The sequence below is a fragment of the Pristiophorus japonicus genome, chromosome 2 (assembly GCF_044704955.1).
Source record: "Pristiophorus japonicus isolate sPriJap1 chromosome 2, sPriJap1.hap1, whole genome shotgun sequence".
NCBI lineage: Eukaryota > Metazoa > Chordata > Chondrichthyes > Pristiophoridae > Pristiophorus > Pristiophorus japonicus.
This window is the reverse complement of record NC_091978.1, coordinates 313314203-313340579: the sequence shown is the minus strand read 5'-3', so window position 1 is coordinate 313340579 and position 26377 is coordinate 313314203.

Here is a 26377-nt window from a genome sequence, read left to right as displayed (position 1 = left end):
GGGATGTTTGTGATAATCTTTACTATTCATCTCCATTTATGAGTTTACAAAGGTTTTACAGGTTGTTGCTGCTCAGGGCACTCTGCAGACATGGAATTGCTTTCCCATATGAAAGGGAAATCATGTTTGACAAATTTGCTGCAGCTCTTTGAGATTGTAACGAACAGGGTGGATAAAGGGGAACCACTGGATGTGGTGTATTTGGATTTCCAGAAGGCATTCGATAAGGTACCACATAAAAGGTTACTGTACAAGATAAAAGTTCACTGGGTTGGGGCAACATATTAACATGGATAGAGGATTGGCTAAGTAACAGAAAACAGAGTCGGGATGAATGGGTCTTTTTCCGGTTGACAAACAGTAACTAGTGGGGTGCCGCAGGGATCGTGCTGGGGCTGCAACTATTAACAATCTATATTAATGACTTGGATGAAGGGACCAAGTGTAATGTAGCCATGTATGCTGATGATACAAAGGTGGGAAAGCAAATTGTGAGGACACAAAAAATCTGCAAAGGGATATAGACAGGCTAAGTTAGTGGCAAAAATTTGGCAGGTGGAATATAATATGTGAAAATGTGAGGTTATCCACTTTGGCAGAAAAAATAGAGAAGCAAATGACGATTTAAATGGAGAAAAATTGCAAAGTGCTGCAGTACAGAGGGACCTGGGGGTACTTGTGCATGAAACACAAAAAGTTAGTATGCAGGTACAGCAAGTAATTAGGAAGGCAAATGGAATGTTGGCCTTTATTGCAAGGGGGATACAGTATAAAAGCAGAGAAGTCCTGCTACAACTGTACAGAGTATTGGTGAGGCCACACCTGGAGTACTGCATTCATTTTTGGCCTCCGTATTTAAGGAAGGATATACTTGCATTGGAGGCAGTTCAAAGAAGGTGCACTAGGTTGATTCCGGAGATGAGGGGGTTGACTCATGAAGAAAGGTTGAGTAGGTTGGCCTGTACACATTGGAGTTCAGAAAGATAAGAGGTGATCTTATCGAAACTATTGTGTCTGTGAGCACTCTATTAATGACTCCACGAGGCAAGGTATTGTACTTGAACTGTGGTGACCTTAGTCCATTTATTACAGGTCCTGAGTGAGGGTACAGCATGATGAGCTCCCTTTTATACCTGGTTACCTGTCGTGTACAGGTGACCCCTAGGTCTCCACCAGTTGCACCCTCTGGTGGTTCAAGCATAGTGTATACAGTGTGAAGGTACATCCAGTAGTCTTATGTAACTGCACATTGAGTGTACAGGGAGTATACTTATATTATACATACACAACATCACTCTCCCCTAAGTCTTGTACCACTGACCTTTGCATTGTGTGCTCTGGCCCTAGACTTGAGTGCCCAAAGCCCTTGCACCTTGTCTATGTTTTGGCTTGGCTCTCTCCCTGTTGACCCCCAAGTCCTTAGTGCCACGACATTGGGAAATGGTCAGCAATGGACGGTTTGAGCTTGCAATGGGGGTTGAGTGGGTTCTGGGTGTGATCCATGTGTGTCCATGGCTACATACATCCCTTCCCCCCCTATACATAGAACATGCGTGTGGCTCAACACCTGCATGTGCATACATGTACAGAAAGGAAGAACAAAAAAAAACATCGGATTAATTACATCACTGTTTGGGTTCTGCAGTAGTGGAACAAGTATATTTTACACGTAAGGTACATACGTGGTATCACAGTCTTGCCGCTGGGGTGTGTAGGTGCAGGTGGGTGAGGACGCTAGTTCCAGAGTGACTGGACTGTGTCCAGGTTGTCTGATGGTGGCGCTGCTCCCCCTGCCAGCAGGGTGGGCTCGAATTGCTCACCTGGCTGAGTCTCAGGGCCTTTGCCGTTGACTCGTGGTGGGCAGAGCCACAGGAGTGTGTGGCCTCCCTGTCCTCCTTTGAGGGCTACGGTGTCTCCCTGCTGACCTTCAGCGATAGTGGGAGCCTGGTCATCCCAGGTCCCGTTGGGAGAGCTGGAGGGTAGTAGCCTCTTGCTCTCGGTACTGGTCCTGGTGGCCAGAGAGGTAGAGCCGATCAAGGGCAGGGTACCGATAGTGGTGCCTTTGCCGTCCTATGATCGTTGGCCCTGCAGCTGGTATGCTCCCACTGTGTGTAGCCACGCTCCCTGGGGCATCACATTGGTCCCGGAGACACAGGCTACATGATCGGGTAGCCCATTGGACCTGGGTGCTTCTGACGGGAGTTGCCCTTGTTTTTGTCGGCGTACATGTAGAACCCGGCATCGCACATCATTACTTCATTTCCTGTCATAATACATTGGTTCCGATCGTAGTCACCTGACATAACATGGTTAGTTACATTTACTTACTTGCATTTGTCAATTACATCGCTTACATGTGTATCACTGGTATCGCTGTATAAAAAGTGGAATTGTCCCTTTAATTGTGATCTGTTGCCGGTCTCCTTTAAGAGGGCCTTGCAATCTTTACCCCAATCTGGTTCACTGCTTGGCATCACGTGTTGCTCCATCAATGCTGCCCCTCGTGGTCTGGCTGCCGCCATCTTTACTTCAGGAGCTTCACCTCATGATGCAGGCGCCATCTTCTTTCTCTCCACGAGGTAGGCTGCAGTGATCCTTTTTTCCCCAGTTTCTGCGACGGAAGCAGGGAAGTTGCCTTCTGCGCCGATTTTCTTCCTCTGGAGTCCTGCCACTGGAGCTTGGAAGTGCGATCGGGTCGTTTGAGCTGGATCATCTTGCCGTTGGGTTGAGCGGTCTGTGTCGTCTCCACACAGTCGAGTTGAGCGGCTGGTTTTTCGGGTGTTGTGCTGGATCCAAATTCGGGGCCGCGTAGGACGTCGATCACCGGAGGCTGGAGGTTTTCCCAGCTCTAACAGATCTTTTTCATCCATCTTATTCCTAGCAGCGTTGGACCATCACCAGCAATGATCCACAAAGGTAACTTGTGCATCGCGCCGTCGTGGGACACCTGGACATCCACACTGCCAACGACTGGGATGGTGTCGTTTGTGTAGATGAGCAGCTTCACTTGGATCGGGATCATTTTAGGTCGTGCAACTGGATAGTACCAGAGTTACTCAAAGGCCACCTGATTCATCAGTACTGGCTTGTCCCTATGTCCACCTCCATTGTGACTGGAACATCATTGATTTCAACTTCCATTTTCAACGGGAACTCTCGGTGGTGCAGGTAAACATCCATACAGCACATTGTGGGGCTGAGCTGCTTCACGTACTCTCTCTTCATCATCGCTGGAGTCCAGATCATCGGCAAACTCATCGATTCGGTGAGTAAAATTTCTCTTGCTGGAGGTGGCCCTTCGTGTTACAGCCTTTGGAAGTACAGTTTTTGTAGCGGCACCGGTGAGCCCTGTGATTTCCTCCACAGCGCCAGCATGAGTTTGGCCGGTTGGCCCCATGTGGCAGACTCAGGGTTACGGGACTCAGGGTTCTGTTCTCTCTACCCTGAGAGAGACCGCTTGTAGCAGCCTTGCCTCTAAATCTAAATCGGTTCACAGTACTTGCCGGGTTAGAGTCCTGGGGGTGAGTCATCCACTTGGAATCGCAGGCCGAGACCATGAACGCCTGGCTCACGTTAATTTCCTTCTGCAGGGTGACTGTGGTGTCCGCAGAGAGCAGTCTGTGGAGAAGGCCCTCATGCCCGATTCCAATAACGAAGATGTCCCACAGCGCCTCGGTGAGGTGGCCGCCAAAATCACGTGGTGCAGCCAATCGTCTGAGGTCTGCAGCATATTTTGCGATTTCTTGGCCTTCGGGCCGCCGGTGGGTGTAGAACCGGTGTCTGGCTGTGAGGATGCTCTCTTTAGGTTTGAGCTGTTCCTGTATCATCGTTACGAGCTCTGCATATGTTTTGGTCATTGTCCATGATCAGATCAGCCACGATCTTATTAAATGGCAGAGCAGGCTCGAGGTGCCAAATGGTCTACTCCTGCTTCTATTTCTTATATTTTTATATGGCTTAGTTAGTTTTTTACCCTGTTAATAGCTCTGCAATGAAATATTCTATTGCATCTACCCCAAAATGTGCCTTGCTTGTTTCTTTATTTCCTGTCATTTCTGAGGTTTGGCTTGATACGTCCTTACTTTACAGTATAAATGCACATGAGCCCCATGCTTGAGAGAAGGTCAGTCTGTGACCTGTCCTTTATTCCTTAGCACTCAAGTGATGAAGGTGGGTGGAGCTTACCCCTTTATACCTGAAGGTCCAGGTTAGGAGTGTCTCCCACCTAGTGGTCATTGTTCTCACAGTGTACAACTTAGGTCAGATTATACATGGGTTACAATGCTGGTTGAATACAAGACATCACCTCCCCCCCAAAGTCTTATTGGGATCACAGGTTGAGTCTCTCTGTGGTTTACACTCTCTTGGAGAGTGCCTGAGTTGGGGCTCCGGTTGTTGGGCGCTGGCCTGAGTGTCTGCTGTTTGCGGTGCCTCAGGCCTATCCAGACTGCCCACAGTGACTGGGCTCTCCTCCCTTTGGTTCCGGTGTTCGGTCACCTGTGGTGGAGTGAACTCTACATCGTGTTCTTCCTCTGCTTCTTCTATGGGGTTGCTGAACCTCCTTTTTGTTTGATCTACGTGTTTGCGGCAGATTTGTCCATTGGTAAGTTTAACTACCAGAATTCTATTACCCTCTTTGGCAATCAGAGTGCCTGCGAGCCATTTGGGCCCTGCAGTGTAGTTGAGGACAAAACCAGGATCATTTACATCAATACATCGCGCCCTCGCATTCCTGTCATGGTAGTCATATTGTGGCTGGCGCCTGCTCTCGACAATTTCTTTCATGGTGGGGTGTATAAGGGATAGCCGGGTTTTGAGCGTCCTTTTCATTAGCAGCTCTGCGGGTGGAACCCCTGTGAGCGAGTGTGGTCGGGATCTATAGGCCAACAGGAGGTGTGATAAGCGCCTTTGTAGGGAACCCCCTTGGATTCTGAGCATCCCCTGTTTGATTATCTGCACTGCTCTTTCTGCCTGGCTGTTTGAGGCCGGCTTGAACGGTGCCGTTCTGACATGGTTAATTCCATTGCTTGCCATGAAGTCCTGGAATTCAGTGCTTGTGACTGACCAAGACGTCCGGTAGACCGTGGGCGGCGAATATTGCCCGCAGACTTTCTACCGTGGCAGAGGGTGCGCTTGAATTTAAAATGACACACTCGATCCATTTGGAATAGGCGTCTACTACAACCAAAAACATTTTTCCCATGAAAGGACCTGCGTAGTCCACATGGATGCGTGACCAAGGCTTGGCGGGCCAGGCCCAGCTGGGCACATGTGTTGCACCTGCGAACACAAAGTTCCAGATCTGCGTCTATCCCTGGCCACCAAACGTGTGACCTGGCAATTGCCTTCATCATGACAATGCCCGGGTGCTCATTGTGGAGTTCTCTGATGAACACCTCTCTGCCCATCTGGGGCATGACTACGCGGTTTTCCCACAGTAGGCAATCGGCCTGAATCGAGAGTTCATCCCTGCGCCTGTGAAATGGTTTAAATTCCTCAGGGCATGCCTTGTACGTGGCTGCCCAGTCCCCATTCAGGACACATTTCTTGACTAGAGACAATAGCGGGTCTCTATTTGTCCAGACTTTAATCTGACGGGCTGTCACGGGCGAGCCTTCGCTTCCGAAAGCTTCAACAACCATGACCATCTCAGCAGCATGCTCGGTAGCCCCCTCAGTGGTGGCTAGTGGAAGCCTGCTGAGTGCATCGGCGCAGTTTTCGGTGCCCGGTCTGTGCCGAATTGTATAGTCATAGGCGGCTAACGTGAGTGCCCACCTCTGTATGCGGGCCGATGCGTTTGCATTTATGGACTTGTTATCGGCCAAAAGGGACGTGAGGGGTTTGTGATCTGTCTCCAGCTCAAATTTCCTGCCAAACAGGTACTGGTGCATTTTCTTTACAGCATATACACATGCGAGCGCCTCCTTTTCTACCATCCCGTAACCCCTTTCTGCCTGGGACAGACTTCTAGAGGCATAAGCTACCAGCTGTAACTGACCCTTGACATTAACATGCTGCAACACACACCCGACACCATAGGACACGCATCGCACGTTAACACAAGTTTCTTACATGGGTTGTATAGTGTTACCAGAGTGTTGGAACATAACAAATTGTGGCTGTCCCCCCAGACCCATTCGTGACCTTTGTGTAGGAGTACTTGTAGTGGCTCTAGCAGCGTGCTCAAATTGGGAAGAAAGTTACCAAAATAGTTCAGGAGCCCCAGGAACGAACGCAGCTCCGGGAGGGGGGGGGGGGGGGGGGGTCTGGGTGCTTTCTGGATCGCTTTCGTCTTGGACACAGTAGGGCTGATTCCGTCTGCTGCTACCCTCATCCCCAGGAATTCTACCTCTGGAGCTAGGAAGATGCACTTCGCCTTTTTCAGTCGCAGCCCTACCCGGTCCAGTCTGCGTAGCACCTCCTCCAGGTTGTGGAGGTGTTCTTCAGTATCGTAACCCGTGATGAGGATGTCGTCCTGAAAAACCACCGTTCCTGGAATCAACTTGAGGAGGCTTTCCATATTTCGTTGGAAGATCGCGGCGGCCGAGCGAATCCCGAATGGACATCTGTTGTACTCAAACAACCCCTTGTGTGTCGTGATGGTGGTCAGCTTCTTCAACTCACTCGCCAGCTCCTGGGTCATATAAGCTGAGGTTAGGTCCAATTTTGAAAAAAGTTTGCCACCGGATAGCGTCGCAAAGAGGTCCTCCGCTCTCGGTAGCGGGTACTGGTCTTGGAGTGACACCCGATTGATGGTGGCCTTGTAATCACCACATATCCTGACCGACCCATCCGCCTTGAGCACCGGCACAATCGGGCTCGCCCAGTCACTGAATTCGACTATCGAGATGATGCCTTCCCTCAGCAGGTGGTCCAATTCGCCTTCTATCTTTTCCCGCATCATGTACGGCACCACTCTGGCCTTGTGGTGTACTGGCCTGGCGTCCGGGTTTATGTGAATCACTACCTTGGCCCCCATGAAAGTGCCAATGCCCGGTTGAAATAGTGAGATAAATTTGTCCAGGATCTGTGAGCATGATACTCACTCCACAGAAGAAATTGCATTGACATCGCCCCATTTCCAGTTCATGACAGCAAGCCAACTCCTCCCCAGTAGTGCAGGACCGTCCCCTGGGACAATCCAGAGTGGCAACCTGTTCTCCGAAACTTTGTGGGTCACGACTACCGTGGCGCTGTCTAGCACCAGAATGATCTGCTTTGTGTAAGTCCGTAGCTGTGCGTCAATCGGCGATAATTTTGGCCTCCTGGCCTTGGACGCCCACAACTTTTCGAACTGTTTGATACCCATCGGAGACTGGCTGGCCCCTGTGTCTAGCTCCATTGATACTGGGATGCCATTGAGGAGCACTTGCATCATTATCGGTGGCGTCCTGATGTATGAACTGTATACGTGCTTCACATGAACTCGCTGAACTTCAGCTTCCAGCGATTTCCCCCAGCGTTCATTTCTGCAATTTCTGCAGGTATTTTGCTCATCTCTGCAAACTCCGGCTGAGTGTGTGCCTCCATGCCTCCAACATGAGCTGTTGTTGGAAACAAAAGATCCCTTGCCAGTCGATCGTCCCTGACTGCCCCTGTTATTGTCCTTGAGTGCACCATTAACAGGTGTTGATGGCCCCATTACTGGCCGTATTGTCCCTTGCAATGGCGTGAATCGCCGTTCAGCTTGCCATTGTCTCTGTCGAACTCCCCCTCTGGGTTCGACTACATGTTGGGTCATGCCCGATTGCCCCTGTCTGCCTGGAGAACTGTGTGCTGCTTTAACAATGTTGAATCTCTGTCCCAACCATTCCTTAACACAGTACCTCTCGTCTGTTCTGCTCGTGGCCATGCTCGCGTGGTTTAAATCCCAATTTCTCGTCGCCATTGATAGGTCCTTACTATACAGTATAAATGCACACGAGGCCCATGCTTGAGAGAAGGTCAGTCTGTGACCTGTCCTTTATTCCTTAGCACTCCAAGTGATGAAGGTGGGTGGAGCTTCCCCTTTTGTACCTGAAGGCCCAGGTTTGGAGTGTCTCCCACCTAGTGGTCATTGTTCTCACAGTGTATAACTTAGGTCAGATTATACATGGGTTACAATGCTGGTTGAATACATGACACGTGGTATGTCTGACGGCGGCACCTTGGGGTTCAGTGCTGTGTCCTGCCAACGCTGCATGCCGCAAGGCATCGATGGAGGCGGTCTGCGCACGTATTTCCAAGAGCGTCTGCTGCGAAACCTCCGCTTGGCGAGCAGACACTCGGAACATGTCCCTCGTGAATCCCACAAAAGCCTGCAGTAGTTCGCAACTTATCGCAACATATTCCATGCACATTCTGGTCAAGCCCTCAATGCGATCGGCCAGAGGAGGCGTGTGCTGACCTTGCTGACCCGACCTCCGTGGGATCGGCGTGATCACTAACGTGTGCCTTGGAGTTGCCTGCTGCACGGTGCTCTGTCGGAACCGATGTTGTGACCGCAAGTCCTACAGGTACATCGGTTTCAGTGTCCAATATTGGCCTCCTGGCCTTGGACGCCCACAACTTTTCGAACTGTTTGATATCAATCAGAGACTGGCTGGCCCCGTGTCTAGCTCTATTGATACTGGGATGCCATTGAGGAGCACTTTCATCATTATCGGTGGCGTCCTGGTGTATGAACTGTATACGTGCTCCACATGAACTCACTGAACTTCAGCTTCCAGCGATTTCCCCCAGCGTTCACTTCTGCAATTTCTGCAGGTATTTTGCTCATCTCTGCAAACTCCGGCTGAGTGTGTGCTTCCACGCCCCCAACATGAGCTGTTGTTTGAAAGAAAAGGTCCCTTGCCAGTCGATCGTCCCTGACTGCCCCTGATGACTGTCCTTGAATGCGCCATTAACAGGTGTTGATGGCCCCATTACTGGCCGTATTGTCCCTTGCAATGGTGTGAATCGCCGTTCAGCTTGCCATTGTCTCTGCCGAACTCCCCCTCTGGGTTCGACTACATGTTGGGTCATGCCCGATTGCCCTTGTCTGCCTGGAGAACTGTGTGCTGCTTTAACAATGTTGAATCTCTGTCCCAACCATTCCTTAACACAGTACCTCTCGTCTGTTCTGTTAGTGGCCATGCTCGCATGGATTAAATCCCAGTTTCTCGTCGCCATTGATACGTCCTTACTATACAGTATAAATGCACACGAGGCCTATGCTTGAGAGAAGGTCAGTCTGTGACCTGTCCTTTATTCCTTAGCACTCAAGTGATGAAGGTGGGTGGAGCTTCCCCTTTTATACCTGAAGGTCCAGGCTAGGAGTGTCTCCCACCTAGTGGTCATTGTTCTCACAGTGTACAACTTAGGTCAGATTATACATGTTTTACAATGCTCGTTGAATACATGACATGGCTACTAGCTGAAACTCATTGGGAAAACCCAAGTGGCTCATTACAGGTCACTTGGCTGATTAATTTGGATGATTTGAGCTTTGCTTTGATTGAACATGGTCTCTCTTGCTGCTGACAATTGTTGCATCAAATATAGGCATTGGCACACAGAGCGAGAGTGGCTTTGCTCTGTTGATACCTGATTTACAGGGGTCTTGGGGGAGGTCTTGTAAAAGACCTGCTAGGAGGCCTCAATCATTTTCAACACTAACTCAATGCTTAGAAACCCAGGGCTACGGCATATATCTGAGGCTGATACTGAAAATATACATCTGTAACCTATTAAGATACATAATGCATTTTATAAACAGCAAATTGCTTACAGAGGGCCATGTGCTCTTGGTAATAAAATGTTCAGTAACTCTGACTATTCTGCACTCTATTTGAACCTGGGTGAATGGGTTATGGTGAGTATGAACAGACCAGGTAGTTCAAACCAGGGACTTAAAAATGTAAAACAGGGGACACATTTTTTATAAAGCTGATTTGAGTATTGTCATCATTCTTATTATTTCATTATGTAAAGACCAGCAAAAACAAAAATAACTGTCTTGTTAATACGTTCAGAGGCAAGCCAGTGCACATTTACGTCTATAAGCGGATGTGATGTTAATATCAGATGAATCCCTAATACAGTTGGAGCTGGGCTGAGCTTGGGAATCAATCCAAATGTATGGCCTGACTACACTTACTTGAATTTGTATCTATGGCAGCAAAATTCAAGTGAGAATATCTGGGTGGAAATCTGTATTAAAATTTAAAATAAGGAAAGAGGGTGCGGGCAAAGTAGGATAAAGAGAATCTCATATATAACAACCTCTGCCTGGACATTCTGCAGGGGTATGGCAGAAGAAATTGTGTAAATGACTAAAAATGGCCAATTACACTGTTTCTCTGGGGTTTACACTGATCGCTTGTAAAGGTTGCAGCACAGGATTGGGAGAATCCTGCGGAAATTTAAGGACCTTATTTATAACAGTTTGTGAAATGCCTATAACGAGAAAAATAATCTAGAACGGCAACTTATCATTTTTGTAACAGCAAGCCTCTCTCCTGATTTGAAGTTAATGGAAATAAAATTTGTGAGAAATGTAAATTGCACTGTGGATTCGCTATCATCCATTTCACGCTATTGCATAAAGTCACAATTGCACTACTGAGTAAACAGATGCTTCTCTACAGAGATGGAGAGAAAATCAGAAGTGAAATTACAGTGTGTGATTTAAGCATATAAACAGTTAGGGGTGGAAATTCGGGCACGCCCCATTTGGGGCAGTAACCCTGGCGGCGCGGTAATTTTATCGTCTTCAAAAAGTTTGCGCCTTCTTCCCAGAAATTTGTCAGATTCGGGCGAAAAGCTGACAGGGGTGCTAAATCAGCCATTGCACACCAGAGTTAGAGGGGGGCCATAACGAAAGTTTGATCGGTAAATTTGATCGACCCACTGCGCATGCGCGGAACACCGAGTCAGACCCCAGGAACAGCTGACTCTTAAAGGCACGCAGCTCAACTATAAGCATGTGCACTTCAAGACTCTCACTCACCTGAGGCCAGGCGGATGGATGCGGACGCAGCTAGTCAATTTGGGCACCGCTTCTCGGCCTCGGTCTATGAGGCGCTCCTGGAGGCCCAGGAATGGCGCCACGATGACCTGTTGCATGTATGGGGGATGAAGGCCATGCCCAGACTCTTCAGGAGGCTGTGGCAGGAGGTGGCACAGCACGTCTCTGCCCACAGCACGGTGCCCAGGGCGGCCACTCAATGTCGGAAGAAATCCAATGACCTGACGAGGATCATCAGGATGAGTACCCGTTACATTATCCTTGCAATGCCTTCATGTGAGGCTCACTGCTTGACACTGCCCACACCTTCTCTAAGTGTGCCAGGCCATGCTCCTCATTGTTGTACACACTCTCATAGTTCTCTACAGCCTCCCCAGATATGCCCCCACCCATCCAAGCATCTCTCCCCTAGCTCCCAACTCAACCTGAGGGCAACAACAAGACCTTGTAACTCTCCATATGCGGTCACAGGCCTTCAGCCTCATACATACTCGTACCTCCTTGTGCCCAGACCTCACTTTTTACACATCCACCGTGAGCTGCCACGCAGTCTGAGATGCAGACATTCAGACGTCGTGACATCCGTAGCGACTCATTTAAATAGAAACATAGAAAATAGGTGCAGGCGTAGGCCATTCAGTCCATCGAGCCTGCACCACCATTCAATAAAATCATGGCTGATCATCACCTCAGTACCCCTTCCCTGCTTTCTCTCAATACCCCTTGCCGTAAGGGCCATATCTAACTCCCTCTTGAATATATCCAACGAACTGGCATCAACAACTCTCTGCAGTGGGGAATTCCACAGGTTAACAACTCTCTGAGTGAAGAAGTTTCTCCTCATCTCAGTCCTAAATGGCTTACCCCTTATCCTTAGAGTGTATCCCCTGGTTCTGGACTCCCCCAACATCGGGAACATTCTTCCTGCATCTAACCTGTCCAGTCCCGTCAGTATTTTAGATATTTTTATGAGATCCCCTCTCATGTTTCTAAACTCCAGTGAATACAGACCCAGTCGATCCAGTCTCTCTCCTCATATGTCAATCCTGCTATCCCGGGAATCAGTCTGGTGAACCTTCGCTGCACTCGCTCAATAGCAAGAACATCCTTCCTCAGATTAGGAGACCAAAACTGAACACAATATTCCAGGTGTGGCCTCACCAAGGCCCTATACAACTGCACTAAGACCTCCCTGCTCCTATACTCAAATTCCCTAGCTATGAAGGCCAACATACCATTTGCCTTCTTCACCGCCTGCTGTACCTGCATGCCAACTTTCAATGACTGATGTACCATGACACCCAGGTCTCTTTGCACCTCCCCTTTTCCTAATCTGCCGCCATTCAGATAATACTCTGTCCTCGTGTTTTTGCCACGAAAGTGAATAACCCCACATTTATCCACATTAGACTGCATCTGCCATGCACTCACCTAACCTGTCCAAGTTACCCTACAGCTTCTTAGCATCCTCCTCGCAGCTCACACTGCCACCCAGCTTAGTGTCATCTGCAAACTTGGAGATATTACATTCAATTCCTTCATCTAAATCATGAATGTATATTGTAAATAGCTGGGGTCCCAGCACTGAGCCCTGCGGCACCCCACTAGTCACTGCATGCTATTCTGAAAAGGACCCGTTTATCCCGACTCTCTGCTTCCTGTCTGCCAACCAGTTCTCTATCCACATCAATACATTACCCCCAATACCATGTGCTTTAATTTTGCACACTAATCTCTTGTGTGGGACCTTGTCAAAAGCCTTTTGAAAGTCCAAATACACCACATCCATTGGTTCTCCCTTGTCCATGCTACTAGTTACATCCTTAAAAATTTCCAGAAGATTTGTCAAGCATGATTTCCCTTTCATAAATCCATGCTAACTTGGACTGATCCTGTCACTGCTTTCCAAATGCGCTGCTATTTCATCCTTAATAATTGATTCCAACACTTTCCCTACTACTGATGTCAGGCTAACCAGTCTATAATTCCTCATTTTCTCTCTCCCTCCTTTCTGAAAAAGTGGTGTTGCATTAGCTACCCTCCAGTCCATAGGAACTGATCCAAAGTTGATAGACTGTTGGAAAATGACCACCGATGCATCCACTATTTCTAGGGCCACTTCCTTAATACTCTGGGATGCAGACTATCAGGCCCTGGGGATTTATCGGCCTTCAATCCCATCAATTTCCCTAACACAATTTCCTGACTAATAAGGATTTCCTTCAGTTCCTCCTTCTCACTAGACCCTCCGTCCCCCTAGTATTTCTGGAAGGTTATTTGTGTCTTCCTTCATGAAGACAGAACCAAAGTATTTCAACTGGTCTGCCATTTCTTTGTTCTCCATTATAAATTCACCTGAATCTGACTGCAAGGGACCTACGTTTGTCTTCACTAATCTTTTTCTCTTCACGTATCTATAGAAGCTTTTGCAGTCAGTTTTTATGTTCCCAGCAAGCTTCCTCTCATACTATATTTTCCCCCTCCTAATTAAACCCTTTGTTCTCCTCTGCTGAATTCTAAATTTCTCCCAGTCGGCAGATTTGCTGCTTTTTCTGGCCAATTTATATGCCTCTTCTTTGGAATTAATGCTATCCTTAACTTCCCTTGTTAGCCACAGTTGGGCCACCTTCCCCGTTTTATTTTTACTCCAGACCGGGATGTACAATTATTGAAGTTCATCCATGTGATCTTTAAATGTTTGCCATTGCCTATCCCCAGTCAACCCTTTAAGTATCATTCGCCAGTCTATTTTAGCCCGTTCACGTCTCATACCATCAAAGTTACCTTTCCTTAAGTTCAGGACTCTAGTCTCTGAATTAACTGTGCCACTCTCCACCTTAATAAAGAATTCTACTGTATTATGGTCACTCTTTCACAAGGGGCCTCGCACAACAAGATTGCTAATTAGTCCTTTCTCATTACACATCACCCATTCTAGGATGGCCAGCCCTGTAGATGGTTCCTCGACATATTGTTCTAGAAAACCATCCCTAATACACTCCAGGAAATCCTCCTCCACCGTATTGCTACCAATTTGGTTAGCCCAATCTATATATAGAGTAATGTCGCCCATGATAACTGCTGTACCCTTATTGCATGCATCCCTAATTTCTTGTTTGATGCTGTCCCCAACCTCACTACTGCTGTTTGGTGGTGTGTACACAAATCCCACTAGCGTTTTCTGCCCTTTGGTATTCTACAGCTCTACCCATACAGATTCCACCTCATCCAAACTAATGTCCTTCCTGACTATTGCATTAATTTCCTCTTTAACCAGCAACACTACCCCACCTTCTTTTCCTTTCTGTCTATCCTTCCTGAATGTTGAATACCCCTGGATGTTGAGTTCCCAGCCTTGGTCACCCTGGAGCCATGTCTCCGTAATGCCAATTATATCATATTTGTTAATACCTGCTTGCGCAGTTAATCCGTCCACCTTATTACGAATACTCCTCGCACTGAGGCACAGACTCCTCAGGCTTTAACACACTTTGCCCCTTTAGAATTTTGCTATAATGTGGTCCTTTTTGATTTTTGCCTTGGGTTTCTCTGCCCTCCACTTTTACTTTTCTTCTTTCTATCTTTTGCTTCTGCACCCATTCTACTTCCCTCTGTTTCCCTGCATAGGTTCCCATCCCCCTGCCATATTAGTTTAACTCCTCCCCAACAGCACAAGCAAACACTCCCCCTTGGACATTGGTTCCGGTCCTGCCCAGGTGCAGACTGTCCAGTTTGTACTGGTCCCACCTCCCCCAGAACTGGCTTCAATGTCCCAGGAATTTGAATCCCTCCCCCTTGCATGTATTCCTCAAGCCACGTATTCATCTGTGCTATCCTGCGATTCCTGCTCTGACTAGCACATGGCACTGGTAGCAATCCTGAGATTACTACCTTTGAGTAGTACTTTTTAATTTTTAATTTAACTCCTAGCTCCCTAAATTCAGCTTGTAAGACCTCACCCCTTTTTTTTAGCTATATCGTTGGCACCTATATGTACCACAACAACTGGCTGTTCACCCTCCCCCTCCAAAATGTCATGCAGCCGTTCCGAGATATCCTTGATCCTCACACAAGGGAGGCAACATACCATCCTGGAGTCTCGATTGCGACCACAGAAACGTCTATCTATTCCCCTTACAATAGAATCCCCTATCACTATAGCTCTCCCACTCTTTTTCCTGCCCTCCTGTGCAGCAGAGCCACCCACGGTGCCATGAACTTGGCTGCTGCTGCCGCCCTCCCCTGGTGAGTCATCCCCCCCAACAGCACCCAAGGCGGCGTATCTATTTTGGAGGGGGATGACTGCAGGGGATCGCTGCACTACCTTCCTTCCATTGCTCTTCCTGATGGTCACCCATTCCCTATCTACCTGAGTAACCTTTAGCTGCAGTGTGACCAACTCACTAAATGTGCTATTCATGATATCCTCAGCTTCGCGGATGCTCCAGAGTGAATCCATGCGCAGCTCCAGTGCCGCAATGCGGCCCGTCAGGTGCTGCAGCAGGATACACTTCCTGTACATATAGTCGTCAGGGACACTGGAAGTGTCCCTGAGTTCCCACATAGCACAGGAGGAGCATAACACGGGTCTGGGCTCTCCTGCCATGACTTAACCCATAAATTAATTTAATTTGGCAACAATGCCAAAGGTTACCCACTGATAAAGGAAAAGAAAAAGAAGAAAAACTACTCACCAATCACCAGCCAATCACTTACCCCCTTACTACAGACAGATGTTGCACACCTGTAGGTATAGATCCACAGACAACATCTTGTTTTGCTCATTTCAGGCCAAGGTCACTCACAACAGGTGAGAGCATCGGCAGACAGGAGGAGGGGAGCCAGACCTGCAGGACCTCACCAACTTTGAGGAACGAGTGTCTATCCTCAAGAGCCCAGCAGTCAGCGAGGTGGCAGCCGGACCGGCCGAGCCCCCGCAGGATACTGACGGTTTGCGAATGAGATGTCTGTTTTCTGCGACACCTTTCACCCTTCATCCCACATGCCTTACAACATGTATCTGCAAAACAACAATGCTCTTTCCTTCTTGCCTTCCTGCTCCCTCCCCAATTTCTACCCACACTTGTGATGCTTTGTGCTTGCAGATGATGAACCAAATGTGCCGCAGCCTGCCCATCAGCCAGTGTCCTCACACGAGGGGGAGGATAAGGAGGATGTCGGGACATGTATGACCACTGACCGCGACCCGACACCAGTGGCTGTGAGTGGAGACGGCAGCTCGAACAGGACACCACCAACTTCCGTGGCTTCCCAGATGCTGATGCTCCTGGACCCAGTGGCCTGCAGCAACATGCAGCACGAGGGGAAGCTCGCGGTCCAGCTCTACGGAGGGCAAGTCGGCCCAGGAGTCTTGCTAAGAGTCAGGCAGATGAGGACATTGATTGGGAGGCTTTGAACAGAGAGTTATCGCAGATGCACTGTGAGATGATGGGTGCATTGGGTACTGTGCCGCAAAGCATGGTTGCACTAGGTGTGAGTGTGGCGGAGGCCGCCTCCAGCATGGACCGCATCTCTCAGCAGTCTGCTGAGATCATCCTTGCCTGTGTAAACCAACAAACAGCCTCAGCGAGTGACAATGGGGTCCTATTCTGTCTTAAATTTATTCAATGTTCCAGCTTCCACAGCTCTCTGAGGCAGCGAATTCCATAGATCCACAACCCTCTGAGAGAAGAAATTTCTCCTCATCTCAGTTTTAAATGGACGGCCCTTTATTCTAAGATTATGCCCTCTAGTTCTAGTCTCCCCTATCAGTGAAAACATCCTCTCTACATCCACCTTGTCAAGCCCCCTCATAATCTTATACGTTTCGATAAGATCACCTCTCATTCTTCTGAATTCCAATGAGTTGAGGCCCAACCTACTCAACCTTTCCTCATAATTCAACCCCCTCATCTCCAGAATCAACCTTGTGAACCTTCTCTGAACTGCCTCCAAAACAAGTATATCTTTTCGTAAATATGGAAACCAAAACTGCACACAGTATTCCAGGTGTGGCCTCACCAATGCCCCGTACAACTGTAGCAAGACTTCTCTGCTTTTATACTCCATCCCCTTTGCAATAAAGGCCTTCCTGATCACTTGCTGTACCTGCATACTAACCTTTTGTGTTTCATGCACAAGTTCCCCCAGGTCCCACTGTACTGCAGCACTTTGTAATCTTTTTCCACATAAACAATAACTTGCTCTTTGATTTTTTTCTGCCAACATGCATGACCTCACACTTTCCAACATTATACTCCATCTGCCAAATTTTTGCCCACTCACTTCGCCTGTCTATGTGCTTTTGCAGATTTTTTGTGTCCTCCTCACACATTGCTTTTCCTTCCATCTTTGCATCATCAGCAAACTTGGCTATGTTGCACTCGATCCCTTCTTCCAAGTCGTTAATATAGATTGTAAATAGTTGGGGTCCCAGCATTGATCCCTGCGGCACCCCACTAGTTACTGATTGCCAACCCGAGAATTAACCATTTATCCCAACTCTCTGTTTTCTGTTTGTTAGCCAATCCTCTATCCATGCTAATATATTACCCACAACCCCGTGAACTTTTATCTTGTGCAGTAACCTTTTATGTGGCACTTCATTGAGTCTATTCTCAATCATCAGCAAAGTGATGGAGGGTACCGTCAGCAGTGCTATTAAGCAGCACTTACTCACCAATAACCTGCCCATTAATGCTCAGTTTGGGTTCCGTCAGAACCACTCAACTCCAGATCTCATTGTAGCCTTGGTCTAAACATAGGCAAAAGAGCTGAATTCCAGAGGTGAGGTGAGAATGACTGTCCTTGACATCAAGGCAGCATTTGACCGAGTGCGGCATCAAGGAGTCAAAAATTGAAGTCAATGGGAATCAGGGGGAAAACTCTCCACTGGCTGGAGTCATGTCTAGCACAAAAGAAAATGTGGTTGTCGGAGGTCAATCATCTCAGCCCCAGGACATCACTGCAGGAGTTCCTCAGGGCAGTGTCCTCGGCTCAAGCATCTTCAGCTGCTTCATCAATGACCTTCCCTCCATCATAAGATCAGCAGTGGGGATGTTCGCTGATGATTGCACAGTGTTCAGTTCCATTCGCAATTCCTCAGATAATGAAGCAGTCCGTGCCCACATGCAGCAAGACCTGGATGACATTCAGGCTTGGGCTGATAAGTGGCAAGTAACATTTGTGCCACAAAAGTACTAGGCAATGCTAATCTCCAACAAGTGAGAGTTTAACCACCGCCCCATGATATTCAATGGCATTACCATCATTGAATCCTCCAACATTCTGGGGATCACCATTGACCAGAAACTTAACTGGACCAGCCACATAAATAGTGTGGCTACAAGAGCAGATCAGAGGCTGGGTATTCTGCGGCAAGTGTCTCACCTCCTGACTCCCCAAAGCCTTGCCACCATCTACAAGGCGCAATTCATGAGTGTGATGGAATACTCTCCACTTTTCTGGATTGAGTGCAGCTCCAACAACACTCAAGAAGCTTGTCACCATCCAGGATAAAGCAGACCACTTGATTGGCTCCCTATCCACCATCTTAAACATTCACTCCCTCCACCACCGGCGCACCGTGGCTGCAGTGTGTACCATCTACAAGATGCACTGCAGTGACTCACCAAGGTTTCTTCAGCAGCACCTCCCAAACCCGCGACCTCTACCACCTAGAAGGACAAGGGCAGGAGGTGCATGGGAATACCATCACCTCACATTCCCCTGCAAGTCACACACCATCCTGACTTGGACATAGATCGCCATTCCTTCATCGTCGCTGGGTCAAAATCCGAGAACTCCCTCCCTAACAGCACTATGCAAGTACTTTCTACACACAGACTCAGCATTTCACAAAGTTGTCTGACCATCACCTTCTCAAGGGAAATTACAGATGGGCAATAAATTCTAGCCTTGCCAACGATGCCAAATCCCAGGAAGAAATAAAAAATATCGAACTCTGCAATCCTTTATCATTTGTTTTCAGGATGTGGGTAATATTGGCAAGGCCACAATTATTGTCCATCCCTAGTTGTACTGAGAAGGTGGTGGTGGGCCTTCTGCTTGAATAATTGGAGGCTCTGTGGTGATGGTGCTCCCACAACGGTGTTAGGTAAAAAAATTCCAGGATAGTGATTAAGTAAAGATTAAATTATGAGGACAGTTTGCATAAACTTGACTTGTATATCCTTGAATATAAGAGATTGATCAAGCCATTTAAAATGTTGAAAGGATTTCATAGGGTAGATATGGAGAAATTATTTCCTCTGGTGGAGTAATGAAGAACAAGGGGACATAATCTGAAATGTGGAACTCTACCCCAAAAGGCTCTGAATGCTAGGACAATTGGAGCTTTCAAGACCGAGATAGATAGGTTTTCGGTGGTGTTCCTCAAGGCTCAGTTATGGGTCCATTACTCTTTTCAATGTTTATATACGATCAAGACTCAAGTGTAGGGAATAGCATTATAAAGTTTGCAGATGATACAAAACTTGGCAGTGTAGTAGATAGTGATGAGGATAGTTGTAGACTTCAGGATGACATAGACAGGATGGTAAAATGGGCAGAAGCATGTCAGATGGAGTTCAATGCCGAGAAATGTGAAGTGATGCACTTTGGGAGGACTAATATGGAAAAACACTGTAGTATAAATGGCACAATTTTAAAAGTGTAAATGAGCAGAGACCTTGCTGTCCATATACACAAATCCTTAAAGGTGGATCGGCAAGTTCATTAGGTGGTTAAAAAAGCATGCGGTTTACTTGTGTTTATAAATAGAGGAATAGAATATTAATGAAAAGAGAGCATGCTAGAACTTTATAAGTCACTGGTTAGACCTCTGCTGGAGTATTGTGGATAGTTCTGGTCACCAGACTTTGGGATAGATGTATACGCCTTAGAAAGGGTACAGAGGAGGTTTACCAGATGTTACTAGGGATGAGGGACTTCAGTTATGAGGACAGGTTGGAAAGGTTCTGGGCACTACACCTTAGAAAGGATATATTGGCCTTGAAAGGAGTGCAGCGTAGATTTACCAGAATGTTACCAGGACTCCAATGACTAAATTATGAGGAGAGATTACACAACCTAGGGTTGTATTCCCTGGAATTTAGAAGATTAAAAAGTGAGTTGATCAAAGTTTTCAGGATATTCAGGGGAACTGATAGGGTAGACAGAGAGAAACTATTTCCGCTGGTTGGGGAGTCTGAGACTAGGGGGCATCGTCTAAAAATTAGAGCCAGACTTTTCAGGGGTGAAGTTGGGAAACACTTTTACCAGAAAAGGGCGGTAGAAGTTTGGAACTCTCTTCGGCAAACGACAATTGATGCTAGGTCAATTAATTTTAAATCTGAGATTGATAGATTTTTTTAGCTAAAGGTATTAAGGGATATGCGGCAAATATGGAGTTAGGTCACTGATCTCATTGAATGACGGAACAGCTCCTGTTCCTAAGGGCCCAAAATTGGCTAGGAGTTGCTCTGTTTTTTTTGGAGCAACTTGATTTTTCTGGAGTATCTTAAAAATCCACATTCTGCACATTTAATTTGTGCCAGTGTAAGTGAGTTAGTTAGGATTTTTTTTAGTTTAGTTTTTTTTTTCAAAAGGGGGCGTTACCAGCCACCTATGAATGTTTTGGCCATTGAAGCCAGTTTGCTCCAAACTAACTTATGGCCAGCGTATGTGGCCACTTGTGGCCCGCACAGAAAATCCTTGTGGAGAGTTAAGAAATCAGCACGGGTAGGTACATTCTAAAGTACCAAGCACAAAACAAAACACAAAAATAAGCATTCAATAACAAATAAAAAATACAAGTAAGCTGAGAGGAACTGCACCTAGCATCAAGACTTACAAAGCACTAAACAAAACACAAAAAGTAATAAGCAATTCATTAACAAATAAAAAATAGAAGGAACCCTGCACCTAAAGCACCAAGACCAAAATAATAAGCAATCAATCAATCAATAACAAATAAAAAATAGAAGTCCTACCAAAACACGGCCCGGGAAGGCAGCGGGCCGCCAATGAGGGAGACCTTTCGGCCAGGGATAGGGACAGCTCGCTTCAGCCCCTCCCACAAGCCTGCAGCATACTCTCCCAGATTCTGTGGGCAAGGAGCTACTGCGCATGTGCGCACACTCTAGCGTGCATGTGCGGAGATCCTGGCACTGTTTTCAGCGCCAGGACCTGGCTCCACCCCAGAATCAAGTGGCCACGCTACGCCACCATCGAGGAGCAGCCAAACTCGGCCCAAATATTAACTGAATGGCGGCAGATGAGGAAAAGGGGAGGTGGACCGAGACCTGGGTGTCATGGTTCATCAGTCATTGAAAGTTGGCATTCAGATACAGCAGGCGGTGAAGAAGGCAAATGGTACGTTGGCCTTCATAGCTAGGGGATTTGAGTATAGGAGCAGGGAGGTCTTACTGCAGTTGTACAGGGCCTTAGTGAGGCCTCACCTGGAATATTGTGTTCAGTTTTGGTCTCCTAATCTGAGGAAGGACGTTCTTCCGATTGAGGGAGTGCAGCAAAGGTTCACCAGACTAATTCCAGGGATGGCAGGACTGTCATATGAGGAGAGACTGGATCAACTGGGCCTTTATTCACTGGAGTTTAGAAGGATGAGAGGGGATCTCATAGAAACGTATCAGATTCTGATGGGACTGGACAGGTTAGATGCAGGAAGAATGTTCCTGATGTTGGGGAAGTCCAGAACCAGGGGACAAAATCTTTGGATAAGGGGTAGGCCATTTAGGACTGACATGAGGAGAAACTTCTTCACTCAGAGAGTTGTTAACCTGTGGAATTCCCTACTGCAGAGAGTTGTTAATGCCAGTTCATTGGATATATTCAAGAGGGAGTTAGATATGGCCCTTATGGCTAAGGGGATCAAGGGGTATGGATAGAAAGCAGGAAAGGGGTACTGAGGGAATAATCAGCCATGATCTTATTGAATGGCGGTGCAGGCTCGAAGGACTGAATGGCCTACTCCTGCACCTATTTTCTATGTTTCTATGTTTCAAAGATTTTTGGAGCACTTTGAGGCAGACAAAAGCGACGCATCTCTGGTGAGTGTGCCAGAAATCTGTACTGGCCAAATTCTACCCCTATGTTCCTAAGTTAAAGCTGTTCTCCTTGGAACAGAGAAGGTTAAGAGGTGATCTAATAGAGGTTTTCAAGATTGAGAGTTTTTGATGGAGTAGATAGAGAGAAATTATTCCCCCTGGCAAGTGGGTCAAAAACCAGAGGTCATAGATTTAAAATCATTGGCAAAAGATCGAGGAGGGAGATGAGGAGAATCTCAGAGATTTGTCAGCATCTGCAATGCTCTACTGAAAATGTGGTGGAAGCTGATACCATAAATATTTTTAAAATTGAGTTGGACAGGTACTTAAGGATGAGGAACTTAGAAGATTACGGACAAAAAGTGGGGGCGTGGGACTAAGTACGCGTGCTCTTTCGAAGAACCAGCACAGGCACTATGGGCCGAATGGCCTCATGCTGTGCTGTAAGTTTCTATCAATTTATGATTCTGTAAATGTTTGGAAGAAGGCTCATCTTCATAGGTGGTCCTCGAACGAGGATGACTTGCTTCCACATGAGTTCACAGATGTTTCAATGAAGGACCTGATGTTCCAGTCCTGAACTCCAGTTGAGGGAGTGGAAGATGCCTGTGTGTGGATTTTTTTAACATGTGGTGACTGTTGCACATCAGCCACCACACGGGCTTGACACGAGCTAGGCCTTTATCCAGTGGCAAGGTTTAACCAGAACGACTGGAGACCTGCTCTGCTGCACGGACCGAGTGCGCACACATATCGCAGTGTGGGCTGATCCATGCTGCCCCTGGGCCCTCGGCTCTTCTGGGCCTCATACCCTCATTCGCCACACCTCTGCCACGATTTCTGTCTGACGACTCACCTTCAGACAGTATGTAACCCATTGAACCAGCCTGGATATCATGGAATAAGTTTGCAATTTCCAATAAATTGCTAGTTTCCCCATATTTCTTAATTCGGTTTCTTTTTGCCTTATTTTGGCCACTTTTGCTTGTACTAGAGAGACTTGAATATCACCAACTAGTTTGATATTCAATTGTTTTTATTCACTGGAGCATGAGAGAGAAAAAGAGAGATGGTGAATCTCTGCATCCAAAAGTGGCAAATCATATTATTTGCAATCAGGCAGTCTGGGGGTGAAATAAGGAAATGTGTGGGCTGTGAAATTGAAATCTTTATGGGCATCAAATTGATCCAGAAATCTGGGAACAGAACAGAATTTTAGAAACTTATTGAACTATCCTGTAAAATCCATAGACATGAAGAAAGAAATGTAATCCCCGCAATATTTTCATTGTAGACGCAGCAAGTTAGCACAAATGTTTATTTTCAACTTACTATATGTATATATTATATTCATCTCTTTTTTACTTCGTTCCTGGGATGTGGGTGTCGCTGGCAAGGCCTGCATTTATTGCCCATTCCTAATTGCCCTTGAAAAGGTGGTAGGAGCCGCCTTCTTGAACCACTGTAGGCTGCGTGGTGAAGGTACTCCCATAGTGCTGTGGGAGGAAGTTCCAGGATTTTGGCCCAGCGATGATGAAGGAACGGCGATATTCAACACTGAGATTCAACACCACCTCCAGTGCGTCAATGCAGCCTTCTTCCGCCTGAGGAAAAGAATGTTTGAAGACCAAGCCTCGAAACTGCCACCAAGTTCATGGTGTACAGGGCTGTAGTAATAACCACCCTCTTGTATGGCTCAGGGACGTGGACCATGTACAGTAGACACCTCAAGTCGCTCGAAAAATATCACCAACGATGGCTCCGCAAGATCTACAAATCCCCATGGAGGACAGATGCACTAACATTGGCATCCTCGACCAGGCCAACGTCCCCAGCCTTGAAGCACTGGCCATACTTTATCAGGCCACACTGTTCGCATGCCAGACATGAGACTCCCAAAGCAAGCGCTCTACTCGGAACTCCTTCACAGCAAATGAGCCAAAGGTGGGCAGAGGAAACATTACAAGGACACCCTCAAAGCCTCCCTGATAAAATGCAACATCCCCTCTGATACCTGGGAGACCCTGGCTAAAGACCGCCCTAAGTGGAGGAAGTGCATCCGGGAGTACCTCGAGTCTCATCGCCGAGAACAGGCAGAACTCAAGCGGAGGTAGCGGAAAGAGCTTGTGAAAACCAATCCCACCCATCCTTTCTCTCAACGACTTTCTGTCCCACCTGTGACAGAGACTGTGGTTCACATATTGGACTGTTCAGCCACCTAAGAACTCATTTTAAGAGTGGAAGCAAGTCTTCCTCGATTCCGAGGGACTGCCTATGATGATAATGATACATCCAAGTCAGGATTGTGTTCCCATGCGCCTGCTGCCTTTGTCCTTCCAACTGGTAGAGGTTGCAGGTTTGGGAGGTGCTGTCAAAGAAGCCTTGGTAGAGTTCTTTAACTAACAATATTTTGAATTATTTTTGTTAAATTGGCAAACCCAAAGACCAAGTAAATCAAGAAATAGTGACTTGGTAATGTCAGACTTGGGTTTTAAAAGCCTATGGGCTAGATTTTACACTTTTGTGCAGAGCGCCCAAAAATGGGTGTTATTTCCATGGGCGGTAAAAATGGGTTTTCAGATTGCAAGCTTGTCGCCCATTCTCAAAACCCCTAGTCTCCACTTTTAAAATTGGGTGTTACCGCGAGCGAAATGAAATGGGCATTAGCGTTAAATGTCTCTGACCTTCTGTCGTAAAGTGTTACCGTCCTTAGCAATGGCATGGCAACGCTCGATTCCCACGATTCAGGAGGTCAAGGGTCATCATGACATGTGCATAAGAGGAGACAGAGAGAGAGGGAGCTGAGAGGGACTGAAGGCGTGTAGGGTGTGGTGTGGCTGCTTTGGGAGGAAAGAGGGAGAGTTTCGAGCTTTATAGCAAATTGCAAAAAGAAAATTAGCTGTTACGAGCCCGATATTTTCCCGAATTTGGTGCCTATAATGGAAGGAGAGGAGGAGGTGACACAGCACGCTTTGGAGACTGAAGCTGGAGAGAGTAGTGAGGTGGGAGAGGAGCACATTGGAGGACACAAAAGAGCGAGGAGGTACTCGGACGAGGCAAATGCCTCCCTCATGCAGGAGGTCGAGTTTCGCTCGGGTGATTTAACACAGGGAGGGCGTGGGAAGCCCACCCCAAAGGCCTACGAGAAGATATGGGCCGAGATAGCAGAGGTGGTCTCATCGGCGACCAACGAGGTGCGTGAGGGCAACCAAATGCCGCAAACGATGAAACGACCTTGTGGGATCCGCAAGAGTAAGTATTACATTGATTTACATGTACTTATGTGTTTATATAATTTGATTTGTAAGAGTCATGAGTGACTATCATCAGATGTGAGATTTTTCACTTTTACCGGGAATGCTCTACTCAAAGCCTGTGGTCACGGTGCACGTCTTTGGGTAAAGAATGATAATTATCATAATAATCATGATTACATCTGTCGATTATGTATTGTATCAGTCTCTGTGACAGTACCTAGCAATGATATCACACAATGATCTCATGCCATGTCGTCCTGTTACCTTTTACAGAAGAAGCTATCGACGATTAGTTCTGCGCAGAGGCGAACGGGAGGGGGGAGGGGGCCACCAGTCACCAGCGACATCACTGACATCGAAGAGCGGGTGCACACACTCGTGGGGAAGCACTCCTGGATGGCCACGCAAGCAGCTGTAGACCCTGAAGTGATGCCACGTGAGTAAAGTATACACCATTGCGTGATCTAAAGTCAATTGATGCCACACCCACTCATATCCGAACAATAATATATGATAGATGGTTTCTAAAATTGTCCTATAAATAATGCTGGCCTAATGAAAATCATTGCAATGCACAATGTGTTAATGGTCATGAAATGTGATGTCTGTGATGATTTTGATAGCGGTGGTACTTTTGTCGTGCATATGCTGTGTGTAGCGCTGGACTCATCTTGTGACCCAGCACCCCTTTCTTCTCTAATAACCTCATTTGTGTTTTGCAGCTCAGCCAGCATCGTGTCCCAGGGCAAGACCACAGAGGCCAGAAGGTGGGGGCACGGGGCCGGACTCACCGGACGATCCTACATCAGGTGCTGAAGAGGTCTGATTCTCGCCCGTCAATCAGCTGGGTCTGTTCTCTACGGATGAGAGTGTGGACTTTGAGGAATCTGCATTGCCAGGCTCGAGAAGGCATTCCACCCGAAGGCCATCTCGTGCTCCTCCGGCCATTCCCACCTGCACTCTGGAGGCACCAGGCCCAAGCACTTCGCAACAGGGCACCCCATTTGTCCCCAGGACAGCACCGACCCCGTGGAGGTTTCGTGGACGCGGCAGGTCTGGTCCACGAG